This window comes from Marmota monax, unplaced genomic scaffold (genome assembly GCF_021218885.2).
Source record: "Marmota monax isolate L192 unplaced genomic scaffold, Marmota_monax_Labrador192_F-V1.1 WCK01_AAM20220418_F8-fsc00076, whole genome shotgun sequence".
Classification (NCBI taxonomy): domain Eukaryota; kingdom Metazoa; phylum Chordata; class Mammalia; order Rodentia; family Sciuridae; genus Marmota; species Marmota monax.
The window spans coordinates 6,965,799-6,976,506 of NW_026692843.1; the positions used below are offsets into that span (position 1 = coordinate 6,965,799).

The 10,708-nt window shown below is 44.8% G+C and overlaps 1 long non-coding RNA gene across 1 annotated transcript; it reads left to right on the plus strand.

Moving 5' to 3' along the window:
* Window positions 1–5: 5 nt before the first annotated feature.
* On the plus strand, window positions 6–10,501 carry LOC124095652 (uncharacterized). Its single transcript, XR_006852553.2, has 5 exons — window positions 6–818; window positions 1,303–1,395; window positions 2,153–2,213; window positions 4,860–4,987; window positions 10,062–10,501. It is a non-coding gene; the product is annotated as an uncharacterized LOC124095652 (long non-coding RNA).
* The last annotated feature ends 207 nt before the right edge of the window (window positions 10,502–10,708 follow it).

Consider the following 10,708-nt stretch of genomic DNA (forward strand, 5'->3'; position numbering starts at 1 on the left):
CCACCCCTCCCTGCTCTGCTCGGGCCTCTCGCCTCTTGCTCTCCTACCCTACCCCCGTGTGGGTGGGGATCAAGTTGAAGGCAAGCCTGTCTCTCCCAGAAGGGGGTCACTCTGTGTCTAAGGGGGTGTTCTGCTGGCAGGACACTGGACAGGCCCTGGCCTGGGGGGCTTGTGTGTCTGGGAACTTCTTATTCGTAGATAGGCGTTGGCTGTGCAGGGGCCTGTGGGGTCTGCCCGTCCCGGAGCAGGTCTCACCATCCTCTCACCTGCGCGACAGCAGGTGCCTCCCTGTTCCCTGTGACAAAGGCTCTGCCCTGCTCGCTGGGTGGAGACAGGGTTTCTTGAGTGTTCTCTTTCAAGGCTCATGGTGGAAAGACCCTGTGCTCTGGGCTCGTAAGCAACGAGGATGAAATGCCACTCCCTCCCTCTGCCCCAGGAGCGCCTCGCCCAGCATCCATTGCCCGTGTTTCCTCGCCCGGCTGCTCTCCTCACCCGTGTTCGGGCTGCTTCTATATCAGCACCCACTGGAGGATAAGTCAGCAGATTAGGGTTAATTTGGGATATGGCACTTTTTAGTTTTGGTATTCTTAGACTGTATTTTAGAACTACACAGGGCTGGGTTCTTATTGAATATTATCTTGTCATTATTGTCTGTTTTTCTCCCAGTCATTAGAATGATTTTACGGTTAAAGAAAAATCATGTGGATTCTGCCTGCACTTGGTGTTGGTGGCTTTGACTTGAGGAAGCACCTGGCAGTTATAAGAGGCTGGGAGCCACACAGCCTGGGCTGGAATCCCAAGTCTGCTACCTGAGGGAGGTGAGCTGGGCACCTGGGGTGTGAACTGGGCACTGAAGTGTGAGTGAAGTACCTGGGGTATAGGCTGGGAACCTGGGTGTGAACTGGGCATCCTGGGGTGTGAGCTGGACATCCTGGAGTGTGAGCTGGGCATCCTGGAGTGTGAGTTGGACATCCTGGGGTGTGAGCTGGGCACCTGGGGTGTGAGCTGGGCATCTGGGTGTGAGCTGGGCACCTGGGGTGTGAGCTGGGCATCCTGGAGTGTGAGCTGGGCACCTGGGGTGTGAGCTGGGCATCCTGGAGTGTGAGCTGGGCATCTGGGTGTGAACTGCATACCTTCACATTTGCACAGGGATGGCATGGCTGCATGGCTGCATGCTTCATGTCTTGTTACAAACACTGTGTATTTCTGTCTTTTCTGAGAAATCTGCCACCACCACCACCAGATGGCAAAGATGTTTTTCTAGGTTTCCTTATGGAAATTATTTTACCTCCTGTTTTTTAGGTCTATGAAACATGTCAGGATACTTTTGGTGTATCTCACTCTCTTCCATGTTGTCATCCAACGCCACCTGAGGGACTTAGGTCCCTTTTTCCAGTGAGTAGCAGTGGCCCCTTTGTCAAAAACCAGGGGAGGGCAGGCACCTGGGTGCCTCTCTGGGCTCTGGGCTCTGGTCTGTGTCCATCCTTATGTGGGATCCCACACTGTCCTGGTTACCATCCATCATGGGTGGTCCTGAGGATGCAGTGTCCTTGTGGTGGCCTGGGCGGCTGCATGGCCCGGCAGGGAACAGACCCTCCCCTGCCTGCACAGTGGCGTGGCCCGCGGCCTTCCCTGGGCTGCTCCCTGCCGTCCTCTGCACTTTCTCTGTGTGTTCCTGTGTCAGCCGGGGGTTTGTGTGCCTCAGTCTCAGGACAGGTTCACTACTGGGACACTGTGTTAGTCGCACCCTCATTGTCACTTCAGCCTCTGTCCAGCCTGAGATTTTACCCCATTGCTTGTCGGCTGTGGCCAGTCTGTTTTGTCCCCTTGGGCAGGTTTTCAATTTAACACAACTTTTCACAGAGCCAACTTCCCTTCATTTTTCCATGTTTGATTCCATTGATCTCCACTCTCATCCTTGTTTTCCCTCTCTCCACACATAGCTCTTCGTTCCTGCCAACCTCAGGTAGAAAGTCGTGTCATTGAATTTTAATCTTTCCTTGTTTTCTGATACTGACATTTAAAGCTCTGAGCTTTCTTTTAAGCACTCCCTTAGCTGCCTCCTCAAATTTTTAATTTTCATTTCATTCAAAATTTTTCTTCTCAACTGATTTGTAATTTCTTCTTTTGTTTGTGAATGATTTTTGTTTAGTGGCGACGTCTGGATGTAAAGATGCTTCAATGCTGCAGACGTCCAGCCTGGTTCTGCTGAGGTCAGTGTTTTCTCTATGATTTCAACCTTTTGAAGTTGATAAAGACTTTTTTTTTTTGGTACCAGGGATTGAACCAGGGGTACTCAACCACTGAGTCACATCTCCAGCCCTTTTAATATTTTATATTTAGGGACAAGGTCTTGCTGAGTTGTTTACGACCTCATTAAATTGCTGAGGTTGGCTTTGACCTTGAGATCCTCCTGCCTCAACCTCCCAAGCTGCTGGGATTACAGGTGTGCGCCACCACACCTGGCACTAAAGATGTGTTTTACTCTGAGGTCCTTCCACCTGCGTTACACATGGGGAAAACGTGTTCTGTACTCACTGGGGTAGGCCTATATAAAAAGGATGTGTTTTAGTACCGATGTCAGATCCTCTATATATCATTTTTAGGTGGAAGCCTCCAGTTTTGATTGTGAATTCATTTCTCCTAGCTGTTCTCTCAGGTTTGGACAAGGGCATTTTGAGGTGTTGTTATAACTGTTTCTCCTGGTCTGTCAGCTCTGTCACCTTGTGCAACACCTCTGTGTCACTGGTAACACCACGTCCACCAGTACCTCCACAGTGACTGCAGCTTGTTGGGCTTCCTGGTTACGTGCTATGTCTCTCCCGTGCTGTCCCTCTCCTGTGCTTTCACTCCCAATCTCTTTGAGTCTTTGCATTTAAAGCTCAACTTTTATAAATACCAATTAGTTGGTTCCTGCTCCCCTCCCTCCAGAAAGCCAAGGTGTGCCTTTTGGTTGAAATGTTTAGTTCATTTACGTTCAGTACAGTGATGGACAGTTTATTTGGTGTGCCACCATGCCATTTTTCTGTCTCCTCTGTTTATCTCTCCTTTAAAAAAAATTGGCCGTATTTTGTGCGAATGAAGAACTTTTGAATTTCCATTTGAATCGTCTGCTGCTTCCCGAGCTGTATCTTGTTGCGTTGGTGGTAGGGGCAAGCTCTCAGATCAGAACATACATCTTTAACCGGCCGTGGTCCACCTGGAGTTGGCTCTGGACCACTGAGGTCAAATGTAGAAACCTGGCAAGACCCACCTGCGTTCCCCGCTTCGTCGCTATGTCATGTAGGGTCCACCTGTGTATGTGATGACCCGTCCAGGGTGGTGATTCCTGCTCAGTCCTGTGTCCTTTAGAGAAGATAAGAAAGAAGAAAAACAGCTATGTTCCCCCACTGCACTACCACCGTCTCTGGGCCCTGTGTTCCTCCCTCCAGCAGGTCCTCACGTGAACCCGGGGACGGGGCTCTCAGCAATCTGAAGGGGTCTGAAGGGGTCCTCGTGTCACCTGCACTTGAGAATCACAGTTTTGCTAACAACACACAATGCTCTTCTACCAGCCTGTGACAAAACAGCACCTTGGGTTTCTAGTGAGATCGGCTGTCACCATGTCATTGTCTCCTTGTGTGTGACAAGCATTTCCTCTCTCAGCATCACTGTTCTCCTGGTGCCACCTGAAGAGGCTTGTGCTTAGCTTCTTGGGGTGCACTGACATTTTGGGGTCTGTAGGTTAATATTCTCCACCGACTTTGGGACACTCCTGCCAATGTTTCTTCACATGGTGTTTTTCCTGCCCATTTCCTCCCTTTGCAAAGGGACTGTGGTGCTGTGTGTTAAGGACTGCTTGGCACCGTCTCTGAGGCACTCTTTTTCCTAGCATTCTTCAGGTTCATCAGGTTCATGAATTTCTTTTAATCTACTAGCAAGTTAACTACTTCTTTTTTTTTTTTTTTTTTTGGAAACATCACCAACCAAGGTGCTGTTGAATCCTTATGGTGAATTTTAAAAAATTTAGTTATCATAGTTTTCTGTTCCAGAATTTCCATTTTTATAGTTTTGATTTCTCAGTTGAGATTTCCTATGCCTTCAGTTATTCAGGCCATTTATCCTTTTATTCTTTAATTTTATGTACAAGACTTGCTTTGAAATCCTTGTTTATTAAATCCAACATCTAGGTCACTTTTACTGACTTCTTTTTTTTTCTGTGTGTTCGGCATACTTCCCTGATTATTTGCATGTATAAAACTTGGGTTTTAAATTGGATGTTACAGATGCCTTCGTGTGGAGATCTGGAGTTGGCTGTGTCCTCAGCATTTATTTTTGTTCTAACTCACAGTAAACTTGCTCAGCCTCAAATTACGAGGCTGGCTTTTTAATGTTCTGCAGCTGCTGAGAGCTCTGCTGTTTGGGGTATTCCCGCTGCTGTTGGGTAGTCTACTTTTGTAAATTACGCTTGCTAATATTTATATTTCATTGCAAACCAACCTGTCATAGCTCTTTATATATTTGGTACTTAACCTGTGACTGAATAATTTATCAATCCATCAAAGATCCAGGCTGAGATTATGTTCAGATTAGTGGCTCAGCTTCTTTGGGGTTTTCTATTTCCCGGGATTTTTCCCATCTTCCTGCAGCTCTGGCAATCTGGGGCTCTGTCTCTGGCCGTTCAGGCTCTTGAGGCCTTAACTTCCTGCTGTCTGAGTTTGTCTGGGGAGTGTGCTCCCTAAGCAGAGGAGAACAGCCAGGCCTCACCTGTGCAGTGCTACTTTCCAAACAGAACACCACACACCAGTGCACAGCTTAACTTGCAAGCAGCCATCCGGGTGTAGTTCATGCTCCGTGTTCTTGACCCGCTTCTTCTGCAGGACCCTGGCTCCCAGGATGTTCCCTGACAGTCCTGACGTCCGGCCCCCGGCACCATCAGGGAGAAAGGCCCTGGCCAGGTCTGCTGCTGTGAATGGTGCAGGAGGCTCACCAGGACCAGATGCCACAGGTAACATTCTCACACGGTTTGGCTGCAGTCAAAAAAATAGTATGGATTCTCCCCTGGTGTTTGTCCATCGTGAGCAGATTTCTAAGTGTCTTTGAGTAGCTCCTTTTAAGGTGTTATGTAGGTTTTATCATTTTAATCATAAAGAGAGGCAAAATTACCCCAAATTGAAGTGTTTTATTAGCACTTTATTTTGTTGTGATGTTTGCCTTCTTAAAAAAATTTATTTAAAGTAAAGTTCTCATTTTTTTTTCTTTTCATTTCATGATTTACTGCATTTGGTCACACTTTTGAAAGAATCTATGTAATTGTGAGAGTGACTATATAGTTTTTCCTTATTTCACAGGAAGTTTTCTTACTTTGGACTCTGTATATCACAGAACTATTTTAACACTCCAGGTTTTCTTGTAAATCGGAAATGGGTGAACAAGTGCATCAACTGAGTTATTAGTTTTTGCTTTCTTTTTTAAGTGGCTGTTATTTGTCTTTTATTTATTTATTTTTTTCATGTCACTTGCTTTATTGTGATATTCATATTATTGTGGAGATCTGGAGCCAAAACTACACTATCTCCAAACTATGCATATATCATTAATAGCAGTCAACAAAGCTGTCCTAGTCGCACATAGAGACCTGAAAGAGTTGGTAGAGTGATAAATATTTGCACACACTAGAAACCACATAGTTATTCATTAAAAATCATAATTTAAAATTATGATTACAGTTTGGGATGTAACCAGGGAATTGACCTAGAATGAGAGGATTAGATAGCCTTCCCTGAGGAAGGTAGAATTTCCCCCCACACACATTTTTTTATTGGTGTATTATATTTGTACATAGTGTTAGGATTTGTTGTTGTATATAAGTACATTCACATGATGTAACAATATAATTTCACCAATATCTCTCCCATCCTCTCCTCCCTCCCCTCTCCTTTTCTTATTCTACTGATCTCCCTTTGCTTTTCTTTTTTTGTTTTTGTTTATTTATTTATTTTTATTATTAGTTGTCAAAACATTACAAAGCTCTTGACATATCATATTTTATACATTTGATTCAAGCAGATTATGAACTCCCATTTTTGCCCCGTATACATATTGCAGATTCACATCGGTTTCACATCCACTTTTTTACATACTGCCATACTAGTGTATGTTGTATTCTGCTGCCCTTCCTATCCTCTACTATCCCCCCTCCCTTCCCTTCCCCTCCCCTCCCCTCCCCTCCCCTCCCCTCCCCTCCCCTCCCCTCCCCTCCCATCTTCTCTCTCTACCCCATCTACTGTAATTCATTTCTCTCTCTTGTTTTTTTCCCCTTTCCCCTCACTTCCTCTTATATGTAATTTTGTAAAGGAAGGGTCTCCTTCCTATTTCCTCCCTATTCTGTTCTTTTATTATTGTCTTCATTAGCAGATGAGAAACGAAACCCACCTGCCTTATTAAAAGCCTGAAGCCCTCTGCATGGCAACTGGGTCTCTATGCTCCTGCTGCAGTGGGCAGTTCTCTGGCGGCCTTGAGACTGAAGCTGTCCTGAGCCTTGCGCCCCCTCCCTGTGCCTTGGCTTCGCATGCCTTTCTCTTCCATCCTGGCCTCTAAGTGGATTTGGTGAACTCTGTGCTGGGGAACGGAGCCCAGGTCCTCCGTGGCTTCAGTGTTCCCTGCCATCTTCACTTCCTGTTCCTGGTGCTCACAGGTGCGGGGCTCTGGGCTTTCTCCTGGTCCAGTGGTGCGCTTGCCTTTGGTCTGGTACTCTGCACAGCACTCTCCTCCCTCTGCACGCTGTGGGTGGGAGTGCTTCCTGCAAGGTAGTCTGGCCAGCTCTTATCTCAGCCTTTAGTCCACCAATGATGGGTGTTGCTATAGGCTGAGAAGGGGGCTCGGCCTCATCCCCCTGGCTTCCCACCATTAAAACACTAAGTCGTCTTTCCCTGCTTACGTGAAACCCCAGTGTCGCAGTGTAAGTAGTGGCAAGTACTTGATTTGTTTCTTAACCTTTTCCATTCCAGTGCTCTGTGCCCCTTTCCCTGCTCCACTTGTGTGCATATGAGACACTTGTGCCGTCTTTGTGACTGACCCCGTTGACAGGTCATTTCTATTTTATGGGTGACTTTATTACTATTTATTTTTTCTGTAATATTCTTACACATTATTTTTAAAATAATTTTCAAAAATTTTTGTCAAGTTGAACCATCTACTTGTGATTTCTATTGAAATGGTGCAGAATCGTAGAGGTAACAAGCAAGGGAAGTGTGACATGGTCCAGAGCGAGATGTCCCATCTGGAAACACAAGAAGCCTTCTTTTTCCAATCATTTTCATGATTTTCATAATATGCAGTTACTTTTAGGCAGATTTTGCCCAGTTCAGAACATTTTAGTTCCTAGGAATCTTGTGTAAGTGCAAATGGACTCTTTGGGGCTCTTACATTTTATTTGGATGATATTGGCCTAGAGTAAAGTCACTAGGTTTACAATCATTAAAATTAGGAACATTAAATCAATTGCTTCTAATACATTTTATTTATTCTCCAAGGTAAAAATCACATCACCCACAAAAAAATCACAACAAAGCCAAGTGTGGTAGCACGTGCCATAATTCCAGGGACTCAGGAGGCTAAAGCATGAGGATCATGTAGTCCAGGAGTTCAAGGTCAAACTGGGGAACAGAATGAGACCACAACTCAAGAATCATTATGGTAGAAATTCTTTATATTTAAAAGGTTTGCATTGACTTCAGAAATAGTGAAAATGAGCCCCTCTGCTTTAATAGTGTGATTTATAATAAGTGTATATTTTGGTCTTTGTCTCTCCTCCTGCCACAGAAATGCTAAACTAAAGCCCCAGAGATTTCCTAAGCCAAAGGGGAACTGGCATCTTTAGTCCTGATATTTGGTCTTTGACTCTGATGTGTGACACAGAGCTCCCAAGCCCCTTGGAGCTTCCAAGGTTGCAGGAACATCTTTTGGTCGCATAAGGTGACCCCTCGGAAGCTCCTGGGTAGGGCCTGATCACCGGGAGACCAAGCCAGGATTAGAAAATAGGAAATCCCGGCTCCACTCCATCCTTTGGGCAGGGCTGAGGTTGAGTTAATGATGGATGATGTCTACGTGGCGAAACCTCCATCAAAACCTGGGAGAGCTTCCAGGGTGAGGAGTGTGGGGAAGTGTTGGGGTGGTGCCCCCAGAGAGGCCATGGGTGCTGGGCGCCCCTTACCCACCCTGGGCTTATCTCTCCCTTCTGGCTGCCCATCAGCATTCTTCAGAATATCCCTTATAATAAGCCAACAATGTGCTTCCCCAAGTTCTGTGACTGAGCAGGAGGGAGCCGCAGTGAGCCCACCTGGCTTACAGCTGGGTGTTAGCCCTGGGTGGCAGTTCTAAGTGGGGAGACTGGCAGAAGTGGCCCTGGACCAAGGGTCTGCACTCTGCAGAGTCAGGATGGAGTCCAGTGGCAGAGCCAGCTGGAATCCACTGTGGACGGCTTTGTGAAGAGTGCAGAGAGAGACAGCTCTGCTTTCTCCTGCTGTATACAAAAAGGAAGGGCAGGTAGTTTGAGATAACTCCATATTCATCTTATTTTAACACATTCTTAGCAATACTTTCCTATTATTGAATAAATAATCCTTAAAAATAAGGAATCAATGTTGAATTTGGCTAAATGACTTTTAAGCATTTATGGCAATAATCATATAATTTGTTTTTCTTGGACTTACTATGACAAGTAATACTAACAAGTTACTATATTTTTCTAGAATAAAACATTTTGGTCATTTCCTGTTATTTCAGATATTCTGATAGATTATAAAGAAATTTTATTGTGGAATACTCATTGAAATCTAAAAATATTTATTCTAAGCTAAAATTATTATCTAGTTTTATTTTTTGTGCTTTTAATTTTTTTTCTTTGCTATCAGGGTCATGTATAATGAAATGAACTGGGAAATTTCCCAAATTTCTATGTAATAAAATAATTTAAATAACAAAAGAATGATCTCTTTTTGAGATTTGAAATTACCTGCTCATAAAAATGCTTGGATTTGCCTTATCTTATGAAATTAGTTCATTTCATATTTTAAATTATTTTTTACTACAAGCTATATATGAATATACTTTCCTTATAGAAGTTTAAAAATACAGATAGAGCAAATTCTCTTCTGATTATCTCACGCTTCGTTTCCCATTTCTCAGCAGACACAAACAAGTGTTTTTTTCTTTGTCTCTGAAAGCATACATAAGCACTTCAGAAATATGAGGCATTTTCTCTGCACATTATTTTTAATGAAATTGGATAATTCTGAATGTGTGCTGTGAATCTTGCCTTCTCTTTAATAATAAAGCTTAGAAATCTTTCCTCGTGAGTGTATGTGGCCTTCACTCTATCACTTGCTGCTTCGTGCTTTATTATATGATGGAAATAAGCTTAGTTCACTTATTCTGTGGTGCTGTTTCCTTCAGGGCTATTGGTTCATTTATATTGTCTGGCATTTTCCTGAACAGGATGGAAACACCGGCCTCATCCCGACTTCCCTCTGCGTTCCCTCTCTCCCTCCTTCCTTGCTCGCTCACCTGACAGCCATGGATGGTTGTAGGGGGCCATGCACTTTCTGAGGGACTTCGCAACATCTTTGAGATCAGCCCAGGCCCCGACCTCATGCTGCTCACAGCAGAGACTTGATCAGGTCTAGGTGTGGAGCGTCTACCCAGACCGTGAGCAGGAGGAGATCTAGTCCTGATTCAGGGTGTTTTCTTATGACTCTCCACCTTTGCAAATGTGGTGCCCCTCCGATCAGCTCTGTCTTCATTTCCAGTGTTTTGTAAATCTGTGTCCTCTTCTGTGCTGGACTTGGAGCCTTCCTTTTTACTAATTCACTTATCTTTCTTCATTATCAGGGTTTTTTTTTTTTTTTTGCCATGATTAAAATCCCACAAACAAAATTTCTGAATTCTGCTACTTTAAGTGGGTTTATCTCTTCATTTCTCTCTTTAACTGTGTTGCTTTCTCTTTGCAATTTTATTTTGCTGTTCTTTTTCTCTTTTATCAGTTGCCCTGTACATTTACTTTTTCTTTTTATCTTTTAAAGGGTCCAAGTGTCAGGCTTTGGCACGGATGATGACAGTCCACCGTCAAGGGCAGATGTGTTCATGTGTTACCAAGCCTTCTTCACACTCACCTTCCTCCACTGTGCTTAGGAATTTAAGGAACTCGTGGGCACCATGGTGGGCTTTCTCCATGTTGGTCTCTGGACAAGGAAGTAGAGTGCAGCCCAAGGCAGCAGCAAGGTGACAGCCCGGGGAGGTGGGCTGCTCATCCATCCTGGGATGCAGGCAGGCTGAGCCAAGGTGTCTCAAGTACCTCAGCAAGGGAGGTGCAGGAAAGGGAGTGGAGAGGTCACAGCCCACTCTTGCTCTGCCAAACTGTTTTTGTGGGTTGGGGAGTTTAGAGCAGCTTTCTGGGAGGCTCCCGCTGCAGATCTTCCTGCTTTAGGTTCAGATAGGCATCTGTTGCTAAGTTTCCCATGTACTCTTGGTGTTTTTATGACATTAATAAAAGCATTATTCATCACGTGCTTCCTACATGCAGGGCAATGTGCTGAGGACCGCATCACCTCCTTCAATCCTCAGCAAGCAGCTCTGTATTTTGCCTGTGAAAGTGAGGCTTTGAGGGTGAACTTGGCTGAACTCATGGCGTTGGTGACTGGTGAGCTTGTGCTTGAACTCCAGGGACTGC